Source organism: Leuciscus leuciscus, assembly GCF_965113295.1.
Source record: "Leuciscus leuciscus genome assembly, chromosome: 10".
Classification (NCBI taxonomy): Eukaryota; Metazoa; Chordata; class Actinopteri; order Cypriniformes; family Leuciscidae; genus Leuciscus; species Leuciscus leuciscus.
This window is the reverse complement of record NC_138734.1, coordinates 32,215,059-32,239,617: the sequence shown is the minus strand read 5'-3', so window position 1 is coordinate 32,239,617 and position 24,559 is coordinate 32,215,059. Positions and strand designations below refer to the sequence as shown.

At 36.5% G+C, this 24,559-nt stretch overlaps 1 protein-coding gene across 5 annotated transcripts in view; it reads right to left on the bottom strand.

The window, feature by feature from the left end:
• Window positions 1–24,559, bottom strand: part of cdh13 (cadherin 13, H-cadherin (heart)) — a 417,024-nt gene that overhangs the window by 293,914 nt on the left and 98,551 nt on the right. The gene's annotated exons all lie outside the window — the stretch shown is intronic.

The following is a 24,559-nucleotide window of genomic DNA, read 5'->3' as shown; positions in this document are numbered from 1 at the left end:
AGATGAAGATATTGTCTTGTTCTCTCACTTAAACATTCACCAACGCATTGTACAGTGCATACTCAAGTGAGGATTGTGGTGATGCTAACAGCGTTAGCACAGTATGACCACAGAGCTTCTCACATATCGGTTCCGCTAATTGAATTGAGGCAGAATCAGTAATGTGACTCCCTATCGATAACCTCCACGAACACAGGTGATGAAACTGCAAATAATCGAATCAAGAATCACTTTATTGCCTGCAAAAGCATCTGTTTCCATCGAAAGAGATCATTTAACAGTGCAGAGAAGGGTATCTTAATGTCTTTCAAGCGAGTTCACTTTTTGTGTGTAATTTTTTTTTACACTGTAAGCGGTCTGGACACCCACAGAATAATAAGAATAAGGACATTGCAGTTGAAGTGTCCACTTGAAACTTAAAGTAAACCAAAAAAACAGCAAACCATGTGTAGGCTCATGAGGGGGAGGCTCTTTCCAGGAAACAGGAGGTGAGGTAGGAAATTATGCGTTTTTTGAAGGAAATACTCAAAAATATGTATACGGTGAGAGATGCATACAGGCAATTAGCATATTCAGGACACTAAGAGAATAAGCATTCACTTTATATTTTAACTCTATTCAACATCTGCTTAGCTAAATTTATAGTGCCATAGTGAAAGAAATTGAATCAGAATTGAATGTGATATAAAACATTGTTGCATTGTCTTCGCTGATTCACAAACAAATAGAAAAATAGTAAGGATGGTATTATCAAGATGTGGATAAATTAAATAACTATCAAAATGCAAAATTTAAACTGCTTTAAATTTTCATTGTACTAAAATGAAATACTGTATGCAAATATTTGCATCATATTAACAAAACTAAATTGGTATGATGTTTATATTTTCTGTATTATAATTGATTAATTCTTTCAAATCCACCTTTATAGTACAGCAGGGTTATTATTGTTTACTAAAACTAAAACCATAAAAGTGAAATAAACTTGAAATAACTTTAAATGTATTACTTATTTTCATTTAGTTTAACTTCACGTGCTAAAATATCTCAAACAAAAATGAATAAAATAGTATAAACATATTTAAATAATAATAAAAATAGCAAAAACACAACTAAATCACTAAAACTTAAACTAAAATTAAAATGGAAAACTTAAAAACTAATTACAATAGTAATAAAAACTATGAATTATAACTTATAATGTATATTGACAAACCTCAAGAAAAACATTTTAAATTCATTACATTTCCATTTAAATTATTAGCATTTTTCACAATAAATATTGTACTAAAAGCATCTTTACAGAGAACAATCCCTTAAAATCATCCAATTCTTCATGTACAACTATATATATTATTTACTTTTAAACTGTAACATATTCAGATATAAGTTTAGCATGAGCATTCAGATATAAGTTTAGCATGAGTATTAATATTAATATATAAACTATTCTATTTCAAATTTTATTTTAAATATACACCCAAACTCCAGTTTGCAGTGTCTGCAGAATGTGCTTCGAAGAGTTGTATGAAAACGCCTTGAGACATATTGAAGACCATGTGGTGTGGTCAAACACATACATACTGCCCTAACTACATGTCCAGCATGTGACAAAAAGACACCGAAACACCAGGGGAAACACAGATCATTCCAGATTCTTTTCTTTCCGGCTTTCCCTTACGGTTTCTCATAATCATCAACAGCAGTAGCACTCCTCAGCTGCTGTGAGCACTACAGTCAGAGTCAATCTCTCACACTCTGAATGTGATGTATGCTGGGGTTAAGACACTGGGAGAGCCAGACTGAGGGTCTTAATGAGCTCCCGTGTTCATGTCTCTCTCCGGGCCCCAGGGACGGTAGCAGTGCGGTGTGTGCCACTGTTGTGTGCTGAGATCTGCTCTTGCACCTCGGCTGTAATGAGTTCAGGCTGTCTGTCAAACTACCCACCAATCACTGTTATTGTTCTATCATCAACAGCAGAATTGGAGAGCTCAAAGGAACACATGTGTGCTGTAATTATATTCTCAGCTTTGTTTTTTTCCTATAGCCTTTTAATTTGTTCATGTGTGTTTTTGTTGTTGGTTTCGATTCTAAATGTCCACCTTTAAGCAATTCCTTCTCTTAATCTCACATCTGATTACCACAGCACTTGCTTACATCAGTTAATAGTTCATAAACTATTGCTTCAACTGATCTCTAACTTCAGTTAACACAGAAATGAATCGATCAACTGCACATACCTCTGCTCAGCCATGAACTGTGGTCGAAAGCTGATGACGTAACATGCAGGTTGGCCCGCCCTCACGTGATACTGATTGGTCAATTGATAAGCTTAAATCCGATTGGCTAAAGAGTACGACTGATCTGTGTAGGAGGAGTGCGCTGCCAGGAAAGTCTCAAAAACGCACACACACATCCAAGACGATTCACACGTGAATGACGATTTGCACATTCACATTCAAGGATAAACTCGTACATTTTAAACATTCAAAGGTTTTTGCGCACAGTTGTATATCTACGAATTGTATTTTGCATTTGTGAAATGTATTTTATGAATATATAATTTTATTTTGCACATGTGAATTGCTTTTTGTGAATATATATATATATATATATATTTTTTTTTATTTTTTTTTGCACAAACCACTTGCACGATTAAATTTTTTGTGTGTGTGTGTATGTGTATAAGGTTTCATGCATGTGAAATTGTCTATGCATGTGTGAATCATGTTTTTTTGCGTGAATTATAATTGAGATTAATCTGCCTCCATAGTCTCGCTGTTCCCTCCTCTCTCGTCTAAATCTTCTTCCCAGCCGTGTGTTTCTCAACATCTCACAAGCCCTTTGTCAAATTGTGTCCTGTGATTGCTGGTGTAACAATAGCCATCCATCTTAGGTCAGACAGTTAAAAGAGGGACTTGGGAAAATAAAATAATACTCACTGGCAGCAGGTTAAAATGGGTGTATATCATAGGCGAGTGTCACTTTTGTTGATTTAGCCATAGATATTTCTAACCGACCATGAAACAATAGTTCATATTAGTTTAAGAAAAATACATTAAATATGTATACTTTTAAACTTTTAAAGCTCATGCTAATTTTTATATATAAATACACACACATGCATGTATATATTTAAGAAATATTTGCATGTATATACTGTATATATATATATATATATATATATATACTGTATATATATATATATATATATATAAAATAAAAAAAATTATAAAAAAATATATGTTATGTATAAATAAATAAAAATCTTAAATATATACATGCATGTGTGTATTTATATATACAAAATAATTATACACAGTACACACACACATATATTATGTAAACACTAACTTTTATTTTGCATGCGATTAATCGTTGCACAGCCCTAATTAAAATGCATATTTAATTATATTTAAGAGTCATAGGTTCAAAATTATAGAGCTGTTTTTTCCCTATATATTTGTCATTGTCATCCCTATATATTTGGTCATTGTGTCACTCACAGCATCATATATTTCAGAATTAGCCAACCTAGTAGTAGAAAACCTACTTTAATGTCAACTACCCATATGTTGCTTCATGGAGATCTAGAGGGGCAAAAATCAGGCATCCAATATAAACTGCAAACAGGAACTACATTTTCCACTGAGAGAAAAGATGTTAAAATATGCACATGTTGCAACATGATGCATGATGTTGCATGTAGACACATGCTGGTGGCCAAAACAGCAACTTGTTCAACAATAATTTCCCATCATTCTCTGAGGCAGAATAAGAATGATAAAATACAGCAATTACACACCTAATGTGCATCCTTCGCTCTTCATTACATTGCATTAAAGCTAAAAAGCTTCCTGTCTTTGTCGGGAAGTGAAAACATTAGAGAGAACTATTGTCCAGAAATCATCTGAGGTCACACCATGTTGCAGTTACGAAGTTAAATCAGTAGACTTGCTAAGTCATTACACCATTCTACCTAAAAGAATATCAGTTTGTAAGAACTGATTTTCCTGCTAAAACAAAAACTCACCCTGCAATAAAGCTATAAAATGCACCCTGGACAGGAGATAGCAAAGACAGAGCACAGGACATTGCCCTGCCCAAACTTATCTCCCTGTCTCCTTGTTTGACTTCAACACATCCCCCCCTCTCCCTCCTCAAGTCACTGAAAGTTCATTAAGAATGTCTATATATCACATATGGTGTATCTTGTGAATCTATTGTTTTTCCTTTTCATGTTTGGTATCATTTTAAGTGTCTCAGTGCGGTTGGTAAAATGGTCTTAATTTCATTGCAGTCATTGGTTTAATGAGAAAGATTGAGAACTTAGGGAGAATCCAGTTCCCCTCTCTGGGTGAAATCTCCTGAAACCAGGTGCTACCCCCTGGGGTACATAGATTGACCCAAACAACTCTAAACAATATTTGTATAACCCTTTTGTTCTGGTCTGGGTATTTAAGGCTAGGTGTCAGAGCAGTCTTTGGGACCCTTTACCAGGATCACCCCCATACAGTGCTGTTTCAGTGTTTTCCTGTTGGAAGGCACTGGCACACCACTGTGTATCTCTGTCAGGAATTCATTGCTTACTTTTAGAGTCATCTTTGAGTAAATTATGTCATGTATTTATTATTTCTGAATCGGCTTTTAATCATTTACTTGTGTAATTGACATGATACATTTTTACCTGACAAATAAATGTTACATCTTGATTTATTCTGAAGTTTTCTGAAATCATTATTTTAGTAGACTATGAGGAGGCTGGTGCTACCACAGCTCTGTGTCCAGGATAGGTCAAACTAAAGGCGCATGTATGAACGGAGCAGTAGGCACGTCATCTGAAGACCTTTTGATTTCTGTCTATCACTGACTTGGCAAGTTGTACGGAAGAGGCTAAATAAACTATACTTTTTTTGTATGAGTGAGCAGTAGGCAACCGACTTAAGAGGTATTAGCAAACCCTGCACCCTCTGACCAAGTTCAGACTGGCGAGGCTGTGTCCGTGAGATCCACGTAAACCCGGGCGTGTGACTCTGTGCGGCATCGGGTCCCTTAGTGGATTCATAATTAAAAGTATGGGATACTCAGAATAATCAAAGATCTAAATGAACTCATAATCAATATTTACTCTCTCATAATCTATTTTCTAATCAGAAACACGATCTAAATTTGATTATCATTTGAAATTGGAGTCAGATTCTGCTCACTCAAAATGCATCATGTCAATTAAGCGCAGAGCTAAAGTAATATTGAAACTAAATTCCAATAAATTAAGTGAACTTCACTGGAGGGCTGAAAAGACATACACGCATTATTCCTTCGCCCAGGCCGTTGGATTCTGTCGTTGGGCCAATGGGTGGTCCTTACAAGTTGCTTAACTCTATCCCTGCCAGTGTTTCTTTTCTTCTTTTTTTTGCCAGCAATTTTTTTTTTATCAATATGTAAACATTCAACATTTCAAAAGAAAGAACAGAGCCTTTGCTTTTAAACAAACAAGCAAACAAACATTCTAGCTTCATTCATTCTTTTTTTATGCATATGGGTAATAAAAATAAAAAATAACAATTTTGTCAAAGACTTTGTCAGGAACGGATTCAGAATGATGATCAAAACATAGATGGGGTAGATCAAGTCCATCAGAGAGTCCCCAGAGCTCGCACAGTCATTTACCTCTTCGTGGGTTCGACATTTCATTCGGTAATGTTATGCAGTTTTGACTGTTTTAATGATCAGATTAGCTTAAATATACGTAAGCTTCTATTCTACACCATAGACTGTAAAAACAGCGTGTCTCCGCTTCCATCCACTGTAAAAAAATTAAGCCAAAATATAACGGTTGTTGCCGATTACGTCGTTCAGAACCCAAGTTTGTCCGGTAGTGGAGTCGCGGTATCAAGGTCCCGCTCACACTCCCACAGACTCAATCGCAAGTACAGCTGTCAATCATGATGTTACACCCCGGGGGGTTTTTTGCATCAAAAATAACTAACTTAAACCAAATTTACTGGAAAAATGAACACTTGAACATGTCTGCGTGATAAGAACTACAAAAAATGACAGAAACAATCTTTGGGAAAAAAAACAGTTTGAAGTGTAATTGGATTTTTTTAGTTTGGCTCGCATCCTATTCGATCACATGGAGAGGGCGGAGATTAAAACCTATACTGCATCCAGTTACCAGGGGGGCGATCGAAATGCTTTGGCTTCAATTTTCAGGACTTCGGTGGTACGCTTAGGCGGCGTTTAACTCCACTTTTAGACAAACACTTGCAAACTTCCCTAAGCACTTCCCTTCGGGGAATCCCCGCTGCCATTTTGAAGAGTGTTCAACTTCATCAAGTGGACGAGGGAAGTTTATTTGGACAGATCCTTGACGCCTCGATTTTGACAGAGGGAGCAAGTCTACTCAATAGGTACACTTCAGACAGATCCATGGACCACAATGCAACATGATTGTGACGTCACAGCAGATCGTGCTTAATTTACCTCCACCCCACACAACTCTAGAGTATAATATTGGAGTTATTTTGACATTTAACCGCATAATACTTGAAACTACACTACCTTAACTCTTTCCCCGCATTGACGATTTATCTCGTCTTTTATGAGAAAGCGATTCCCTGCCATTGATGAGATTTTAAGGCGTTCCATGTTATCACTGTTATAAGGTAGGGGGTACTATTACGCATCTCCTCAATGAGTACAGTATCGCCAGATAAAAACACAGGCAAAGAAGAAATAGAAATTAGCAATCTCATATGTAAGCAGATGCATATGAAAAATAATGTGATCATCAACAATAAAACGCATATAAATCAAAATGGCCTAATGTTACCAAGTGAAATATCGACCCAGGAAGTGGTTAGGACTGTGCAAGCTTTGGGGGTGTTTATGAACTCGCTCTACTCCGTCTATGTTTTGATCATCGTACTGAATCCAATCTGGATGTAGTCTTTGACAAAAACACGATATTCTCAGCTCAAAATGTTCCTTTTTTAATTAAACACACCCACATTCAAGTGTTGATAAAGGAAATAATGCATTTTGCGAAAAATTCGGATATGATACTTCTGAGTGTTTCGTTTTGTAATCTTTTTTTTACCAATCTGACATGAGCAATCACCCCTCCATCTCCAACTGTTTTGCTTTCACCTCAGCTCTGTTTGTTAGGTGCAAGGAGGGTAACTGGCTAGTGTGTCTCTACCAAAATCAATACATATCAAATCCACTGAAGTTTCCTCTTTGAGCACTTAACCTTGTCAACTTTGCAGTTAGTTCTTTTATCTCTCTCAACATAAAAGCTTTCAGGACCATTTTTAACAAAGAATGCGTACACCAACACACAAAAGCATTGTCAAACATCCCTGCTTGCCGGTATAATTGAGCACGGTCAGGAAAACAACCATTTGTTCTTAACAAATAGCAAAGTCAAAAGATTATTCTACGCGGAAAACCGAATCAAGCAAAAACGCAGTAAATCTCTCAAGCGCCATGCATCTGCTCATTTCCCTTTCCATTACACCATTTTAGATTGGTTTCAATGAAAAGGGAAAGCTCTTTATAGTATGCCAATAGCAAAGCAAGCAGTGTCAAGCATTTCAAAAGCAGAGCAGTGAGTGTTTGATGGTATTGTGTGTTTGTTGCTGTAGAGGACAGGAGTGTTTTGGAGAGCGTATGGCTATGGGCCGCTTTGATGTTAGCTGTCAATAGCAGACCCCTCTCATCTTAATATGAGTGTTTTTGAGCTCAAATTGCATCGTGCAATGAGGATTAGCTTGCGGAAGTTGTGCGACAAGCCTTGACGGGATTCAAATACACACATGAACTTATACACAAGTGAACATTTTATCACTGATATGCACATTACATAACCATAAAGCCCAGATCTGATAATTGCTAACAACATTTCATTTATGTATTAAAGCTGTGTCAACAACTGAGAAACCTCAACAGACCGCAACAGTAGTTCCGGGCAGTAAAAATCTCATTAACTTTGTCTACAGAGTAATTGATTTTTAACAATAACACATAAACCTTTCCAGACAAACCTACCATGAGCTCTGAGGTTCTTAAGTGATGATTTATGCATGTATAAGACAAATCAATATGATTTCTAGATTTAATAATAAAAAAATAATAAATTAGAAAAGTCACTAATAGCATGCAACTGTTTATGTCTTCTTAAACTCTACATATTGGTTTATAAATATTTTTTCAATAAACAAAAATATTGTCTTATACTTAGAATCAAAAACTCTGGGTCAATAGTTTTACAGTTTTTGAACTGCCATTTTTATATGATTGCGTTATTCACGATGCTTCATGTGATGCAAAGTGTATTGCTTCAAATGTCTTGCATACAAGTCCTTCATTTGTTCAGGTTTATTCAAATCAAGTTTGTGATGATTCATGAGGGAAAATGAACATGAAAAATACTTCCGGAACCAAAACTAATGATAACCAAAAGTAAATTGTCCAAAACTGAAAGTGTAAAAGTAAATGTAATACTGCCTCACATTAAAAGTGTTATATTAGCAATTCCAATCCTTTAGGGTGACCAATGCAAGTGCACACAAAATGTCACATGTGATTGGCAGTAATTCTGAGGTAGTAATTATGAGATTATGCTTGAACCTACATCAGCTGCGTCTGCACTGATCCCTACCTTTAACTTTGGATTACACTTAAAACCCTGCATATGATATCATTCCATTTGTGTGTTAAATGCCCACTTTATTTTTAATCGATGATGGTTGAATCACCATTAAAGGAGTAGTTCACTTTCAAATGAAATTATGATTTACTCACCCTCAAGCCATCCTAGGTGTATATGACTTTCTTTTTTCAGACGAATACAATCAGAATTATAATAAAAAATATCCTGGCTCTTCCAAGTTTTATAATGGCAGTGGATTGCAACCAACAGATTGAAGCTCAAAAACGTGCATCCATCCATCGTAAACTAACTCCAAACGGCTCCAGGGGGTTAATAAAGGCCTTCTGAAGCAAAAGGAAGAGTTTGTGCAAGAAAAATATTAATATTTAAAACTTTATAAAGTAAAATAACTAGCTTCTGGCCAAACAAACATACCTAGGATGGCTTGAGGGTGAATCAATCATGGACTAATTTCCATTTTAAAGTGAACTACAGTAATCCTTTAACTAGCTCATTAGAATGTGATGATGTTTATGCAGTTGAGTAAACAGTCTCACACAAGATTTAGCTCAGTGGGAGGCAATGACTGCGATGACATTTCTGTTGCCCGTAGTCCTGATCAGAGGTGAAACGACCAGTTTGATTCAGCATCTGATCTCATAGCACTATCCAATCCCACTTCCTCTCTCAGTAGTTGGGTTATTCTCTAGCTGTGGGCTCTTCAACTAAAGCCTCTATCTAACTAAAGCCTTTCATGTCGGGATTCTCAGATAAAGAACATTAAAGGGCTGATCTAACATTCGCTTTAGAAGTCACAAACACAGATGTCTGCTCCATGGGTGGGCCAAAAGCCCATTTTCCATGCAGTGCACTGAGTTTTGACATATAAATACTGTAAAGATACAAGCAAAACCTTTCAAAGCTAACATCTGAAGCTCAAAAGCAAGCGAGCAGCAACGAGAAACATCTACTTAATGACTTAAGGTCTGCACAGCTTTATAAAGACATCAATTCTTGGGTAAAAGCTGTTCTTGCACTCTGCTGAGATTACCACCCTTGGCCAACCAACCACATTTTCGTCTGATGTATCGAAACTTGTATCCGTATTCGCTCTTTTGGGAGTTACAGACATGTCAGCGGACTACAAAAATGTCAAATGTAATTGAAGGTAAGGCTCTAAACCAGCGTAGCAATCCCACATGTTCTCCGCTCACCTCCACCTACTCACCTCTTTGGTTGGCGATGGTCTCAAGGGCTCTCTTAACAAGAGCAGCCTGATCCTGCAGAACTGACCGTCCTCATCATCTTGGCTTGCTTTTCTCTCACAATGGCTCACATCACAAGTACTCAGTCCATTAAATCACGGTGTCATGAAAAGGATGGTTAATTATTGCACCTCAGTCTGGACCGGGAAGACAAACCCACCGGAATTCCTTCAGGTTTTCACTAGGGCTTTTTACAGGAACCCATTGACATTCACAGCTGCTCGTATGAGGGAAGTTCAGTGAATTGATCTCTCTAGGCTTGTGGGTAATCACTGAGCTAGTGCCAGCTGTATTCAGCTCTGCTTGATGGCTGAGCAACCTTGGCCTAAGCCAAGCACTTTGTTCCCCTGCTGTTCCTTAAGCCTATCTGAGGGTATCCAGCAAATATCCAGCAAATTCAGCTATGTGACCCCTGTGTGATATGTATGTATATATATATATATATATATAAATAGAGAGAGAGAGAGAGAGAGAGAGAGAGAGAGAGAGAGAGAGAGAGAGAGAGAGAGATTATTTGTCCCTGCACAAAACCATTATAAATGAGTGAGTTGTAAGAAATTGCCCTCTCTGCTATTAAACATGAGGGTTTGGATGATCTGTGTAAATGGGGTTGAGTAAAGGACATCGCTTGTGATTAATACACCTACTCAATAGCTTTCACTCTGTTGGGTTACCCTATATCTTGTCAGGTAGATACAGTAGAAAGGTCTGAATTGTGACAATTCAGCTTTTCAAAGATGAATTTGTACGCATTCAGACATGAAAAAACGTACATTCCAAGATGATGCATGAATGAATACTTGCATTTGGCTAAAAGCATGTGGTGGAAGTAACCACCAAGGCCAAGAGTGTTTGAAGTGTGCAAAGTCAGACAGACCTGTAGTCATCTCATCTTTTTATAGAGAACTTTTCATATAGTGAAGTAGGTGAATCTTTCAGTTGCTAAATACAAGTTTTTTTTTTTCTATTTGCAGGTGTTTTCTTCAGTTGCAGCGCAAAGCTCTCTCTGCCACCGTATATTTTTTATGAAGTGGTAATTCATTAGAATGAAAGGTTGAATGGAATATGACTATTTAAAAGAGTGTGGTACTAAAAAGGATTGGTCCTTTATGAGAAGCAAAATGTTTAAAATGCAGTGAATGATTAGCAGTGCTTAAAGCAGTGACGTTACTATAGACCTTAGTCAAGTTAGACGCCATATTGAATTTAACACGGATGAAAAGGAGGCTGTGAGAGTCTCTTTACAATGGCAAGCACAGTTTAAAGATCCTAGATCATGTAATTTTTCACAACTCTCGAACACCTGCAAATAGAAAAAACACCAGCAAATTAAGAAAACATCTTCATCAGTTTGACAACACATGTGCTGCAAAAGTTCACAACGCAAATACAGAACCACGCTGTTCTATTTGCATGTGTCTTCATTAGTTGCAGCACGTTGAGCTCGCTAGGCCACCATACAAATGAAATGAAATGAAATGAAATTAAATAAAAATTATGACTAGTTGTCATAATATTAAACTGTTTAGTCAACACCATATATAATTCTAAAATTATACTAAAATCTTTATTAAAAGCATCCAAACTTGTCACTGCCTACAGAGCCAAAACATGTGAGTGTGATAAAAAATAAAAGTTTCTTCAGAAGTTAGACATATAGTTAGAGGGTAATTCTCTTAATATGTTAAAAGCAAGAATATATGAGAGCCTAACCTCAGCCACCCACCCACACCTGCCCACACACAGGTGTGAATGTGAATGGACAATGACAGTCAAAAGAAGCTAGCCAATTAATCTGTATTCATCTGCGATTGCTATCTGCATTTATCTGAGATCATAATCATAATGTAGTGTTTTTGAGAAGGCTGCTCTCTAGCATGATACTCTCAGTCACGGTGTATAGGCCGTGAGTTTAAAGGGGTGGTTGATTATGATTTCACTTTTTTAACTTTAGTTAATGTGTAATGTTGCTGTTTGAGCATAAACAACATCTGCAAAGTTACAACGCTCAAAATGCAAAGCAAAGGAAGATATTTCATTTCACAGAAATCGCTTTTTAAGGACTACAACAAAAGGCTGGTAGGGACTACAATGAGCTGTGTTAGTGACATAACTAACCCTGAAATTTACATAAACCCCGCCCCAGGGGACTGCATTTACAGATTATCATGACATAATATGCTAATCAATGACTAGAAAATAGTTAAGTCCACATTAGCTACATAAATTCATCAACTAACTAATCAGAAATGTCCTGTTGAATTCTACATGTTGTCACTTCTTGAGTCTCTCCATCTTTGTCTGACTCTAGGCTAAAAGTTTTTGAAATTTTCAGTGCTCAGCTGCTAACATGCAAGCTCTTGAACCTCCGCCCTCTGTGCCGGAAGCAGCCACTCATTTGCATTAAAAAAAAAAAAAAAAGTTTTTGTGACAAAAAGTGACAAATTTAACATGCTATAAAAATATCTGTGGGTTATTTTGAGCCAAAATTTCACACTTCTGGGGACATCAGAGACTTATTTTACATCTTGTGAAAAAGGGCATTATAGGACCCCTTATATTGTTTTGTTTTATAAATAGAATGCTCTTTTAGATTTTAATAAGAGGATTACAAAAATAAAAAAGCATTTTCCAAACAAATGGGGGGGGGGGGGGGGGGGGGGGGCTGGGGATCCATCATATAAAAAAAATGTTTTAAATATAAGAAAAAAAAATCTAATATTTGGGCAACAACAGGCTCAATATCTCTCAAACTGGGTTTCATCAATGATGAACAGGGTTGCCAGGTCTGCTCAGCAAAACTAGCCCAATGGCCAATCAAAATATAGCCCAAAATTACCCCAATGCGATTTTCTCTGTAGGGGGGGCCGAATTCTCCCCTGAATTTCAACCCACTGCAACAATTTACTGTAAGTGTAGCCCAATCCCAGACTATGAACTATGAAGCACATAACAAAACAACAAAAACAAAATGATATAAAAGTTTCCTTATATAAAATTCAGAAAATACCCCATCTGGTGTATTCAATGGGCACAATGAAATGACTAGGATTATTTCAGAAAGTATTCTGACAAAAGCACTGAGACAACATAACCTTAAACTAATTTATATCAAGTGACAGGAAACTAATTGCCTAATTACAAACACAATTGCTTGTTAAATGTGTCCTTAACAGATAAATAGCTTGCTGCAAAAAATAGTGTCACAAATACCATCACAGTGGATGAAGACCGTGGCAGTTATAACAGTCCTATCAGGTATTACATTTTCCGGGAACAAATATGAATGTTCGTCTACATCAGAGCAAAGTAATTTCCTCTCTCTACAATGTACATTCTGTAACAATCGTGCGGTAAATCATAATGTAATGCAACTTAGCACAAGGGATTTACCCGATCAATGGAAAATGAGTTTTATTTAGCTATTGTTACAGGTACTGTTTATAAAAAAAACACCAGTGACGATATAAACTTAAGCCAGATATTTTAAGCCGTCACAGAGACCAGAAAAGAACTGCAAAAGCAGAGGCTAGTTTTCTGGATGCCATCAAGTATGAGAACCAATTTCAGCTCTATACACGAAGGGTGCTCCAGGGCAGCAGTTCAAACATTTTTTTTCTAGGCGAATCCAACAAATCACATCAGTGGATTAGCCGTCAGAAAAAAAAACTGTTGTGTTTGAAGCTCTCGGTTCTAATGTTACAGGTCACAAATTCCCTCACAGTAGCCTCTGAGTTCAGCTACATTCTGTGCTAGCTTCATAGCAAGACTCACTGTGTGCTTACAGTGTATTACTGCAGATTAGCAGCAGGAAAGTGTGTATGTGTATGTGCTGTATGGTAATGATGGTGGAATAATGAGAGTATGCACTTATGTTTTTGCTATGCGGTTGCTTGTTATCTCTAAGAGTCAGCAGGCCAGAGCAACAGGCTTCAATCAGTATACACCCACTCTTGCACACACGCAAAATATAAGGACACAACAAATATGAAGGACAATTCACAATGTGCCACAATAGACTAATATAGACTCTCTCAACTGTCCTGATCATTAATTAAGCCATTTGTACATGAACATCCCATCAAAACAGAAGAAATCAGGACATATAGAGACAGACAATTGAACAATAGAATGGTAGACAGTAGGGGTGTAACGGTACATGTATTCATCCCGAACGTCACAGGGACGGGACGGTGCATACAGTCAGAGGACGAAAACAGTCAGTCACAGGCGATCCACACTGCAACCCAGAAGGAGGTGTGCGTGGTAATGCAACGCTGTTTGCTAACCGCCACAACAGGAAAAAGAGCAGAAGAAGAAGAGACGATCTACGTACCAACCCAAAACAAGAGTTCATATGGCATGCAAGAGCTTGCTAGTAGCCTATACAGTTTCGATTCATTTTTGGGACGCGCTCCAGTAACTCCACTTAAGGAAACCGAGATGGCAGAAAGTGGCATCCTGTTTGTTTTCTTTATTTTACAAAAGCACAATGTTTTTTTTGTTTTTTTTTTTATTGTGTGTACAGTTTCAAATGATGTCTTGCTCTTATCTGTATGACCATAAATTATGGAATATTTTAAGTTGTTCCTGCTATTATAATGAGGGGGGAAGGAGTTAATCAGAAGCTAGGCAGAAAAAGACTACAGGAGTGCAAAAAATAATCTCTGCATAAGTTTTATTTTTTCATTATTTTATTAATTTGTACTTAAAACACAAGAGATGCGTTTCAGTTTTGCAGCTGATTGTGACCAAATAACTTTTTTTATTATTTTTTTATCAGCCATATATGTTTTTTATGACCTATGCAATATGACCTATGCAAGAGTGTATTCTGTTTACGGCTTAGTGCTTAATACACTAGAGGAGGCTGCAATGTACCAACTAGGGGACTAAATGCCGCTAGGTGGAACAAACTGTAATTTGCACTACAGTTTGTTTAAATTAAATGAAAAGAAACCTAGCATTTGGGATTTGTTGCTTTTTACTGAACTCGTATCGCACCTTGACCTCAAAACCGAGATGTGTACCGTTACACCACTAGAAGACAGATAGAATAGTGGATGGATGGATGGATGGATGGATGGATGGATGGATGGATGGATGGATGGATGGATGGATGGATGGATGGATGGATGGATGGATGGATGGATGGATGGATGGATGGATGGATGGATGGATGGATGGAACTGTAATCTGTAGCAAATCTAAACATAATGAATTTTAAAAAAAATCCAACTGTACATTATCAGAAATTCACTTGTATTTACATTTAAAACAATTGATTTTAATTACTTACTTGCATACTTAGACACAAAATAAAGAATGTCAATATTGGCCATTACAATGTGAATGCCAATGTCATCCAAGTGGATGCTGCACACTGGTTGTGGTTGAGGAGAGATCCCGACATGACTGTAAAGCGCTTTGGGTGTACAGTAGTACATATGAAAAGCGCTATATAAATGCCTCATTCATTCATCCATTCATTCATTCATTCATTCATTCATTCATTCATTCATTCATTCATTCATTCATATTTAGCCATTGGCTAAAACATTCAAATCAGCGAATTAGTATCAGTCAAAATTTAAATATCATTCCTACCAAAAATGCAACACCTCAAAACAATTCTGGGTTCTCGAGACTACATCACTGAAGAAAAAGTAGAGACTGGCAAAGAGAAAATACACACTATGTGTGAACAAACACTTAACAGAATGTCAAAATCCTCCTCCTTCAGCAGCATGCTTTTAAATACGGCACAGATATGAGGAAAAGCAATCTAAACTCACTCTATTTTTGTTTTGATTTTCATCTCTCTTTTTTTTCTCACCTCACTCTGATTTAATTTGAGAATTGGGAAACATAATGTTCTGCCATCACAGAACAACGGCCAGAAAAGAACCTTGGGCTTATTAAATTTTAATAAGGTTCTCCAGGCAACTTTCCCTTGCCGTAATTGCTTTGTGTATTTCCCCTATGGGGACCCCGCTTCTTGTTTGTTATCGACACAAAGCTGTTGAAATCACAGCCAGCTCTCTCTCACACACACAAGTTTTCACCCATTTCCTCACTTACACAGTCTCATTTTTTTAAATAAACATTAAAATTAAACATTAATTAAGCTTTAAGTTGATATTTGCATGGCCTAATTACCATTAACATGCCATGTTCTGTTTCCTGAAAAAAAGCAACACCTACAGCAGCCGCAAAAGTACCAACCAGATGTCACAATATACATTCACTCTGGATTGTACAAAATCCAGTACAACAGCCACAGTTTGGAATACTCTGAGAGTCAGACGTTATACGCAATCATATTCAGCAAATATTGCATCACTTTGAGCTGGTAGGTGGATCACATGAGAAAAAACAGTGGCAAGGTATTTTTCCCATGGCAGATGCCCCACCATCCTAGCTCATATTATCACATACTGTATGCATCTTACTCTCACATGTACTGTAGCAGATCAGTAGTGAACCCAGTGAATCACCATCATTTTCTATCTATGAACGATTTATTAAGGCCTCTATTTGTATAAGGTCTCCTGGCAATACCAGGCGATTTGAGGCTTATGACGTCTTATGACAGAATGCCTCCATTTCTAATGAGAGCAATGACAGTTAACTTTTCACAGACAGGAAAATTATGCTCTTCTACTACATTTCCTGCAGAGAAATTGTGAGCCCTTAGGTAAAATTGAGCAGAGAAATTAGCCTGCCTTGCTGATGGCAAAATGACTTTTTTTCCCAAGGAAGGTAAGAACAAAGAAGGAAACGCTGTCATAACAGTTGCAGAGTCTGCCGTGAAGCGTTCTTAGAGAAACGAAAAGACATTTAATCCTATACACTTTAAAAGTACCTTAAGAAGCCTCTCCAGTTTCTGCTTTAGTTGGTGTTTCATTAGTTTTGTTTCCATCCAAAGTTGCGCATTTAAATATTGTTAAAAACATTTGCGAATAAATCCCAGTTTCCATCCCATGTGTTCAAGAGAACAAAAATAATCACTTCCTGGGAAACTGGTGCAAAATATCTGTAATAAAAATGGAAGTCGCTGCAATCGGGGAAGACGCTGTGGCTCTTTTTTCCTACATCATAAATGACTTGTGTCTCAGAACATGTAGATTAAACAAAGGCAATAAATTGTGTCATGTTATCTTACATTCGGATGCCTGGTGTTTGGGAATGCAATCATGTGAGAGTGAGACGCTCCTGGAATGGAATTAAACCAACATTTGAGATGCTGTGCACTGAAACTGGTCTGGTTAGTCCAGTTATCCAATCACATCAACTGTCGAGGCAAAGTTTTTTGTTTTGCGCATCAAGGGATTTATTCCGTAAATCTGTTTCCATCATAGTTTATGCACGTCTCGTCGTCTTATCGGATTAAAAATGTATTCACCTCATTTGAACGCATGCATATTGTTAGAATTTATGTGCATTTCGGCGTTTCTATCCAGCTTTTTTTGTATTTTTTTTTATGTGATATCCCAAAATGTCCAGTACCAGCAAATTCAAATCTGCATCTCATGTCTGTTGTAGATTCTAATGGCTGTCTGAGATCTTTTTTGCACCTTGCATTAGAATGCGTTTCATATCTGGATAGCATCTAGACATTCGTTGTCTGGACTGCATTTACATTGCACTTCAAGCTGCCTCCAATGTAATCAGATAGAGATATAATCACTAACCTGCGCAAAATGCTAAACAAATACATATTACATCAGTGATTGCATTAATCATAAATTGGATGTTTTAACATTTTTAAACTTTAAATTGTTTGACAGATAAAAAATTATTTTGGTCTATTTATGTGAGAAGTATTTTTAAATATGCTCTTTGAAAAGAGTCCAAGGGAGAAACGTGAGTGAGGAATTGTAATTCCAAGTAAATGGATATAAAGTAGTGACCAGATTGTTAAATAGAAGTGTCTGTTGATTTTTCACATTGTGAGAGCATAATAATAGCTAGAACCCTAAGCATATAGATGATATTAACACAATGAGTGATATTATAGCTTGTAATGCAGTTAAGTGCTACCTGAACGCCATTCAATCGCAAAAATCCATGTTAATGACAGATGTAAAAGTGGGTATACAGGAATAAAATACAAAAACAAATTGACAACACAATGCCAAGCAATAGAAGAGACATACCTTAATTCTGATTAATATCCATATATTAATATAAAAAAATATTTTATTTCAGAGTAAAATCTATCATTTAAATCTTAATTTAACATTTAAATGACATATTTCATCATGTTGAAATGTGCTTAAAATATTACCTGAGCTTGAATATTTTTGTAGCGCTATCTCTTGAGTTAATTACACCATGAAGAAAGATAATTACAAAAAAGTGCATAATTGTTCTCTGACAAAGAGCCAGCCATCATTTAAAACAATAAACCACTCAAAAATCCTTCAGACACAACTAAATAATTTCTTTGTTCAGTATATACGAACTAACCAGAATAAGTAAACACTTTTTTTTTTTTACTTTTTTTTATAGTTCATTCAGCCAAGGGCAGAGCTTTTTGAAGTTTCTCACACCAGGGTTGCATTACTTCAGAAATGGCATTCTGAGCCCAGCTTTTATATTTATATATTTGTATGTTTCCATTAAGGTTCCTAAGCATGGGGTTTGGGCTGAAGCATCTGTGTTTGATCTAAGGAATTGCTCAAGGAATCCAAAGAGGATTGGTATCTTAATTTATCATCACAACAAACTTCAAAAACGGGTTTATTAAAAGCATGGCTTTTTGTCAGAGCTATTTTTTCCTTTCTTCTCTCTCTGGGTCATCCAGCATCATCAGTCAGCAAAAAAAAAAAAAAAAAAAAAAAACTCAGCTTAACAGCTGCCGCTCTCTCTTGACAGTTCACGTGAGAGTGCTTATACCTGTCTCACATCAGCACACTCCAGGTGGATGACTGTTGGCAGCCTTTTTTCTGTCTTTCTTTTTTTTTTTTACTTTCTGACAGGAATTGAGGGGATTTTAGCAACCTTAAAGGCATAGCAAAAAAATCTGCCATTCATTGATAATTTACTCACCCTCATCTTTCCAAACCTGTATGACTTTCTGTATGACTAGAACCCAAAAGGAGATGCCTAGCAGAATATTTAAGCTGCTTCAAAATTAATTTGCACAGACACAGTCAAGGTCTAAAACACTTAGGCTACTTGTGCACTATATTCCAAGTCTAATGGCTTTCTTTCTTTTGGTGTCTGCATAGTGAAGTGCAATGATCTTGCCCCAAGTGGCATTGTTGACTACATTACCGCTTTTTTTTCTCCCAGTGACCTATGCTGTCAAATGACCATTGGTGTGGTTTACCGTTTGAGCTCAAAAGATTTCTTTCCTCGAGTACATTTCCTGCTGTGAGGGAACCGCGGAGGCTGCAGGCCTGTCACTGCTGAATAGCCAGTCTTTTGCTCACCGGTGGATCGATCTGAGCACAGGAAGCCAGAGACGCCAGGGATCAGACTTCAGGAATCTCACTGCCACTCGACTGCCCGGAGCCTGCGGCACCATGCCAAACATCACCTCAGCCATCAGGACCACAAAACTGCAGCATATACAGCACAAAAATCTCTCTCTCTCTCTCTCTCTCTCTCTCTCTCTCTCTCTCTCTCTCAAAAAAAAGATTGCACGCACACACACATTCTATGATTGCGTCTGGAACTACTGCTCAGCATCGAGCTCCTGTAATTTTCCAGTCATTTTTTTTTATCTATCATCTGCCAAAGTGGTAAAGCAGAACGTTTATCACAATGGATGAAATAAGGTAATCACTTACGAACTGACTGCTTTCTCAAAAATTATGAACTTCACATACTCTGATGCAGTGATTGTTCCTGTCTAGATCCTCAGCGATTGTTATGGCAGTTCTAAAAAGCAGGTTATTATGGTTGTCCATATAAATGCCCCATTCGACAATCATCAGCAACTACTGTGCAATTTTGAGAAGCTAAGAAAATCTCCACCGGAGTTGAACAGAAATAATGAGCTGATGATAAAAAGCTTTGATTTGCTGAGAATCTTTTTGATGCTTTTCTAGCAGAGATGAAAGAGGAAACAGTAAGTTTTTTTTTTTTTTTTTTTTTTTAAGTGCCAAGTCTCCTGTTGTTTCTTTTGTTATGTTGCAGTTTCTTTTTAGTATGTTAGACTGACCTCTCCTTGCACAGATATAAACAAACCCATATACCATTGCAAACCAGGACACAAGCAACTGTGAATAACTTGGAGACTGAAGTGCAGCATAGGTTAATCTTGTTGGTGCTGACCCATGTACACTAAAACTAAAATATGTATTGACACCCAGAGATGCTCTCTGATAACTGAATTGGGCAAGACTTTTCCAATTAAAACTCCAATTGAAACTGAATTGAAGTGACATGAATTTGAATTCAAAGTAACCTATATAGAAATGATTTGAAAATGAATTTTAAATTCCAGTTCAGTTTAAATTGAACATGAATAACCTATGTTATCATAAAACATAATATACACTAAATTGGTTAATTAAGATTAATTAAGATTTTTTTATGTTTTTGAAAGAAGTCTCTTATGTCTACATTTATTTGATTAACAAAGCAGTGATATTAATTACATTATATTATTAAATAACAGAAATAGTATTACCATCTAAAATATTATAAACTGTTATTTTAGATGGTAATTATATTTCTGTTATTTAATAATATATTTGTTTCTTGAGCACCAAATCAGCATATTGTAATGATTTCTGAAAGATCATGTGACACTGAAGACTAAAGTAATGGCTGCTGGATATATATATATAGCATATAAACCAGCCATTACTGGTTTGAAATGGTATATGGGTTTGTTTATATCTGTGCAAGGAGAGGTCAGCCTAACATACTAAAAAGAAACTGCTGGCTGCTGGATATATATATATATATTACAATGAACAGTTCTTACAACAGTTCTTTAAAATTTTAATAATATTTAACATTATTAGTGTTTTACTGTATTTTTGATCACATGAATGTGGCCTTGGCAAGCAGAGATTCTTTATAAAATTATTTCCAAAACACACACACACACACACACACACACACACACACACACACACATATATATATACATGTATACATATATATACATATATATACATATATATATATATATATATATATATATATATATATATATATATATGTATGTATGTATGTATGTATGTACATGTATGTATATATATATATATATATATATATATATATATATATATATATATATATATATATATAATAGATCTATATAATAGTAAATTAACTTTTTTTAAACATTTTTTAAATGGCACCTACAGAAATTATTCAATGCATTTTATTCATTTATGATTCGTTATATACTTAAGGGCACTTAATTTCCTCTACAAAATGAAGCCAGTAACATGAAACAAATTCTGGATTTATTGTACAGCTGAGAAGGAAGAGAGAAATATTCCATTAACTCAAGCTCAATGGCTTTTTTATATTAAATTACATATAAAGTTTTAACCCTGAGGTCTGCATACGGTTTAATGATCACAGAGTAAAGCTGTTGTTCACAGTTTAATGGAAATTATTTGTGTACACTGTGGAGTCTAATATTAAATCACATGCGCTAGTTCAGGTAAAATAACATATGCTAGCCTATAATGAGAAGGCGTTGGCATAAACATCTCATTCAACATCAGATCGTGACAGACAATTTTAACGTTTTAGTGCTAAAAAGCCAATACTTCCTGTAGTACAGCACTTATTCAAATTTATGGCAAATAAGCTTCAAATTCCAAGAGCTCATTAAAATGTATAAGTTTGCCGCTGACCTTTTAGGCAGCAGAGATGTAGCAGATTCTATCCTAATGGTTCGGTAGCATATTGTAGTCATTTTGAACAGGCGACTGTCGAACACTGAGCATTAATTCCGACAGTTTATATCAGTGTGAATCACGCTACACTCTTTAAATTCCCCTCCAAAGCAATAATTCCAAAGATCATGTTACTAATTGATGAACACACTTTGGCGAATGGCGCATTTGAATTAAACATGTTTGGATATTTTTTCTCTTTTGTGTGAACAATGTTTGTTAGTCCAGCCATATTCACCGCCGATTTGCATTAGAAATGGAAAATCTTCTACGAAGTAGGTTATCGAGTGGAGTTGGGCCATTTTGCATCGCGCCATTTGCCTCTGCGGAGGCGAGATCAAATGGCAGTCACTGTGCCCGCAGCAGACAGAGAGCAGCTGCCAGTACGGTGCCCCCCTTAGGACACCTTTTCCTCTGTTGTGTCCTAGAACTCAATCCCATAACCTCCCTCCACTTCTAGCCATTGCTAACATACTGGAATTTATGGGTCAGTGCTCAAGAAGGAGACCAGCAGGAACTACATTTAAGCGACTGAGAAGTACAAGTTCTCAGAAGGGAACTTTTATATGAGCAACAATCGCATGGAGCTTTAGGGTAACAGATAATAGGGATGTCAAAAGATCTTAAAGCACTCCTATAAAATTGATTGTTAAGCAAAACAAAGTCTGTTTAACAATTAATTTAATAATCACATTAAATAAAATAAAAACTGAGTTGTATAAAAACTTGTAAATTATAAATTGTGCAGTTTTTAAGTCAACTTTGAAATGATTAAATTATGTTTCTACTCTAATTCGTTGTCGAAATATAAACATTTAAATGGCTGCTGTAATAAAAACTTGTCTTCATGACAGAATTATTCAAACATAAATTAAATAATGACTGTTAAATTATATAAATTTGTTTTTATATAGCTAACTAATGAGCTATGGACATTGAATGGCTTTCCTGAGGTAAATATAACGTTACATGACATTGTTTACAAGTTGTTTTATTGAAGCCTTTCCACAGTTGAAACACTGACTGAGTGATTATTTGAGACGTATACATTTCAGTAAGTTTCTTTCAACATACATTATGATGTTCATTCATGTTTATCTCGCTATATAACGTAGTAAAGAGGAAGAGATGATCGGTTCATGTAACAAAGCACCAAGCTTTTTGAGATGGATGATTATTGGATGGTATGTGAGCTATAAATAATGTTTAATGACGTTTTGTTCAGGCATCAACTGAAAACAGCATAGACTAAACAATCTTGGTTCATAAAAAAAATAAAAAAACGTATCCACATTGTGTGCACGAAAAAGACAGTGACACCATCAAAATGGGCCACCGGAGAAGCACCAATTAAATGTCACCCCTTCGGTCAATGTTTTCAGCCACCCAAAACTGTTTTGCCGAAACTGAAAATTAATTTTTGCCTGGAAATGTTCTGATGTTGAAATTTTGGTGTATAACAAGTCATTAGGCTGACCCTTCCCAACCATTAGACCATTTCGTGAAGCACACCTTTTTATGACGTCCTTACCCCTCACCCCAGTACAGCCCTTCACTTCAGTTAAAAATCAGGACAGCTTGCATCGGAGGTCATGTTGGCAAGAGTGTAGCGGTACTCTCTCTCTCTCTCTCTCTCTCTCTCTCTCTCTCTCTCTCTCTCTCTCTCTCTCTCTCTCTCTCTCTCTCTCTCTCTCTCTCTCTCTCTCTCTCTCTCTCTCACACACACACACACACACACACGCACAAGTGTTTGCCTCACCTTGCCGACCCTTCTCTTTACTGAAGGGAAACACTCTCCCTAGCACTGAAACAACTGCACTGTAATTACCGTCATTTGTCAAGTGTGTGCCTGATTTATAGTCAATTAAAAATACCCCAAAAAGTGGCAGTGGGCCTTGTTGTATGTGGGCCGTGTGATTAATGCTGTACAATTACAGCTGTGAGAGTGGCGTGAGCTGAAGAAAGCCATGTTGAGAGACACGGGGGCTTTGCTAAAACAGAGATTTGATTACCATAAAAAAAGGTACACATAGCATATATTTCTTTTGTAATTATTATTATATATTTTTAAGATGTTTTTGTTAAGATGTTTAATGTAATGTGTGTATGTGTATATATATATGTGTGTGTGTGTGTGTGTGTGTGTGTGTGTGTGTGTGTGTGTGTGTGTGTGTGTGTGTGTGTGTGTGTGTGTGTGTATGTGTGTGTGTGTGTGTGTGTGTGTGTGTGTGTGTGTGTGTGTGTGTGTGTGTGTGTGTGTGTGTGTGTGTGTGTGTGTGTGTGTGTGTGTGTGTGTGTGTGTGTCTTGTTCATAATGACTAGCTCATGATAAATAAAACAAATAAAGGTCTGACTGCACTGTATCCACCTTATTTGTCAGGTAAGAGCGGGCGTGGCCATTTGTAATTTTAATGTGTCTGGCTTCCAATGTCATTCACTTCCAATTATTTTTAGCTGTACAAAACAGCTCGTTATGCTGCTTGATATTTCAAACTGGTGTTTCTTACCATATTATTTGAATGTATTGCCTTAATTATAAATACAGTTAACTGCACTAACTGTTATATTCTTCTCGTTATTGCCCTATATTGGCTAATAAATCGGAAGTCTCGCACATTCACAGAAAACTCCTTCCTTCCGTGTTGAAAAATAAGATGGATACCATCAGGTTGGAGGTTTATTCAGCAAAGGTTCTTGTAAGCTGTCATCATCTCTTATCACTACAATCACATACAATAAATTGATGTTATTTGCCCCTGAAG